This window comes from Etheostoma spectabile, chromosome 13, assembly GCF_008692095.1.
Source record: "Etheostoma spectabile isolate EspeVRDwgs_2016 chromosome 13, UIUC_Espe_1.0, whole genome shotgun sequence".
NCBI classification, from domain to species: domain Eukaryota; kingdom Metazoa; phylum Chordata; class Actinopteri; order Perciformes; family Percidae; genus Etheostoma; species Etheostoma spectabile.
Window position 1 is genome coordinate 11,968,292 of NC_045745.1, and position 4,683 is coordinate 11,972,974.

The window sequence follows — 4,683 nt, forward strand, 5'->3', positions numbered from 1 at the left end:
CGTCCATCTCAGAGCAGTCCTGTCTGCTGTACTGTGCCATTTCCCTGACAATTACCTGCTCCCTGTCAGATTAAACAATGCCGGCTTCTTTCTCTCACATTCCATCTACAAACTAGAGCTGCAACATCCACTTTCGAAAAATATTGAGGCTAACTTGCAATATTTTCAATAAGCACACATATATGTAATCCTGCTGCAAACTGAAAAGAAAATTCACGCAGTGAGTACAGGTACACACATGGAGAAGGCTCTGTGGACCAGTTTTTTGGCGATCACAATGGCAAAAGAGCCCTACACTTTAACTGCTACAATCTACATTGTTGACAGCTGAAAGATAATGGTGTGTGCACCTTTTGTGTGCATGTGGCTACTTCAGCATGAATTGGTTTATTGTGTCATGGAAACATCTTTCCTCCGGTTCTTCGGCTATTACCATCTGTGCACAACGCATTTAGAATTGCGTTGTATTGGGGTTACATCTTAAAAGAAGACTGCTCAATTCCCTTATAGTCCGAGTTGATAGGCTGAATGGGACATAGAAATGCCTTTGCCAAATAAGTTCTGACATAACAAGAATTCAACTCACAACCTCTCATACCTTGGGTTCCTCACTACAACACCTACTGGCCTATGCCCATCATTGTTCCCCATTTCAACATCTGTTCATCCTCTCATACTTGACGCCCATTTCTTCCCACCTCTGGACCCTTATTCTTCTTTCACACTCTTATTCACCACCCCCAGCCTTAACTGTCCTTTTACCAACAATTAACAGATTTGCATACACAAGTGGCACAGCCTTTGTTAGTGCAAGTACTTCATATAAAAATGTTGCTGTGCGAATATTGCAGCAAATAAGAATGTTAGCTTTTGTGACTTTAAATCAAACCCACAACTCCCTTTTAAAATGTGTTCATCAGGGGCTCACACCACAATATTTACTGACTTTCATCATCCATCATGTAATCCCTTTTGGCCTCAGATCACTAGACAGTGGTTACCTTATTTCCCACAGAATCAAAAACTCTGCAGGCAGCAGAGTGTTTTCACTCTCTGGAATCAACCTCCTTGTCTTGCGATAAAGGAAATACTGACTGTGTAAACCTTCAAATTGAAACTCAAAGCCTATATATTCTCATAGTCATATGACCGACACTAGCACCGTCTACCTCATAAGCGGCAGTCTCTACTCATAGATGGCTGTAAGTCAGAAACAGGCCAGTGGGAACCAAGTAATAAATAATAATAATAATTTATACTTTATAAATCCCACACTGGGAAATTACAATGTTTTCACTCTGTTGTTATTACACACATTACACATAGGCCTGAATTACACACACATGCTCAGTACCTATACATGCACTAAATGGAGAGATGTGAGAGTGAGGCGGCTGCCCATAGAAAGGCGCCCCGAGCAGTTGGGGGTTTGGTGCCTTGCTCAACAGCACTAGCCACCAGTCCACTACCATACTTTGGTCCCCATGGGGACTTGATCCAGCAACCGTCCCAACCCAATTCATTACTGACTGAGCTACTGCCCCCCCAAAGTATACCTCTTACATTCCTAGTTGCTGCACACCACACTCAGTTGCCCTGCTATCTTCAGTGTGTGTGGCTGCTTATCTTTTTCTGTCTATAAGACACTGGCCTGCTGTAGTGCATCTACTCTTTATTGAATATGACTCTTCTTCTGAAGACGCTGATCCTGGCTAACAATGCACCACACCACGGTGGTCTGAGTCATATGCGTTTGCTGTCCATTTGACTGTTTTGTCTGCATCCACTGTGCACCCTCCCTTCCGGGTAGAGATTGCTGAGCGGATGAATGTGTGCCGGGGAGCAATTTTTGCAAATCCAGCTTCACACAATCTCCGCCTGAATTACACTCACTCTGGCTTGGTGGCACCTCTTTCAGTCTGGAGAAGGACACCAGTTATCAGCACAGCCTGGATTTCCAAACAGCTCAATCCAAAATTTCTTTCACACTGCAAACTTCCGCGGCGATGCAGGATATGGCTTTTCTGTGCCTGGCTGCTCGGTCAGGCTGCTGCAGTATGCAGCTGTGGGCTCAGCTGACCACAGAGTTCTCCATCAATATACATTTATTTTTCAACAGAAAAAGAAGTTAAGTTTACTTTGTTGTTTATTAGGTTTGGTTTGTTGGTATATGCCTATATGATTAACATGGTAGAATACTAGTTAACAGTTGAGACATTTTACTCTGAACCAAAGTGTTGGAGCACTGTACATTGCAAGGCTAAAAATAAATTTGGATAAAGCTTTGATTATCTTCAGGAGAAATCCCCTTAGCAACAAAGGTAATAGCATGCACCAAGAAGAATGAAAGTTAACATAAACGTAGAAAGTAAAATAAAAACAAGATGCTTACATCAACATACTACAGTTTGCATTTCAGATACACCATGTACCTGCACCGTGAGAGGAGGAACAGTGGATTATACATGGATGCAGTTTTTTTGCAATATCTACTAGTCATTTGCATATTGGCCCTACAGTAATAGCATGTTTTAATATTACCAGACACAATATGTATGTTGCCAACCTTAGTGCACATGCGTTACAATAAAATAACAAAGCATTGTCAACGGTGTAATATGTAATACTGACACCAAGTGTTTAAAACCAGTTACTGCAGTACACATTCAAATTACTAGAGAGAGTCGTCTCCCCCGCCCCCTCCTCCCCAAACTCGAAGTTCACGGAGGTTGACCGCAGCATCCACAACACTAGTTACTAGATTTATGTTATGTTAGTTATGTTACTAGACGCTTGTCTCACATAGCCAGACATTACTTCACAGCACAGCGGAGTAGCTAACGTTAGATGCTAGCTATATTGACAGTCATTAAAGAACGTGCTCACGCGCGTAGCTTTGTGCCCAAATGACAGACACACTTTTTCGGCTTAGAATTACATATGAACCAACAACCTCGCCGTCCTCGCCACCCCACGGACGACACACTTCCTCAGCTTAGAGTTAAGGTAGGAACCGCTTCAAATAACACTACCTTGCTTTCCTCTCCACCCGACTGAACACACTTTATTGTGTTAGACTTACGGCAACAATCGCTATAAACACACTGCTAACTCACAGTCCTCTTTTCCTGATTTACAGCCCCCCTCTCTTAAAATAACTCACCGTTGTCGGCCGCTGAACGTTGTAAACCGCCGTGGCCCGCGTGCCTGGCCCTCCGGTAACGTTTTGGCTCTTGTTAGCAGAGTTAGCATGACAGGCTTAGCCAGGACAATTCGGGATAACTTTACTGGCTGTGTCTCAATTGTTTTTGCACATAACTCGGGTACTCTAGCAATATAATTCAATGTGAGTACACAAATGTTAAAATGACATGAAAGGCCCGTCGCTTGTAGCCATGATAAATTAGACTGAAGCTAATGCATACTGCTTCAGAAGGAACTTAGCCAACTCGACGTCCTTTTGAGCTCTGAGCTGTCTCCATCTTCAAATTCATCTCCAATATTAACTTGGGATTTGTTACCCCTCTGTCTCTGGACAGGCAACTGTTAGAAACATGTTTTTAGGTCGGGTAGAATCAATCTCTACTTGGCTGCTTTCATGGCTGTACTAGCATTACAGCTGTAGCACGCTGGGTTTACGTTTTTACAGGAATATCTGGCAACCCGGTCTGGGTGTCCAACTGGGCAGTTGATAAAAACCAAAGGCCAAAACTTTATCCTCACTTTAAAATCAGGTTAGGCTTGCAAGTATAGCTGGCCCAAGATTGTAGCAAATAAGCAGCTCCTTGAATTATTTGGGGTTGGTTTACTCTCAATGTAATTATTATGATTATGTAAAATGTAACTCACTTGTTTAGAGTTGTAATCAAATGACTTAAATGGAACAAAAGAGCATGTGAAGGTTATGACCTGTTCCTGTTTTTTTTTCTCCAGCTATAGGCTGTGGCCCATTGTCTGTCAAGCGGAGATGGAGATGCTCATTCATGCATTCATTTCACCCTTACTCTCCAACCACATAAAGCATGGTGATTGTGAGGGACCAAGCTGTAAGGCATGAGGAGTCCCAGGTAAGTTTAAAAAAGAAGGGTATTACTCAAAAAATAGCAACTCAAACTGTTAACAAACACAGGAAGATAAAGTTTTGGGCCCATAAGAAGTCACATAAACAGAACATAACTAAACCCTTTACAAAACAAACTCAACATACAACTAACATAACAAAGAATAAACCGAGGTGACATATATATACTGGTTGGTCAGACCAGGTTTGGCATACGGGGGAAACTAACATTAAAACATTACTAATTAAAGCCATAGTATGTAGTTTCTGTCTCCCCATGAGGAATTCTAAGTAATAACAACAATACTGTCTGCGAGTCCACATGATACAAGCCTTCAATGATCGTGCACCCCTCCACACAGTTGCTTGTAGCCAAGGAAGACATGATGGATTAAAAAAAATATAGCATGATGTACTCTTCAGAAGAAGTAATTATCTTCACTCGAACTTCTGCATGCAAAAGTTGCCGGACTACACCATTTTATAAACAATACAGTTTTTTAAAAGAAAGTTTCATCACAATCGGTTCAGTCTAAAAAGAGGCAGGAGCAATAGAATAACAGGACCTTTTTATATCATGAGGATGGGACCCATCATTGGTGTAGTCTACGTCATACGCCGGT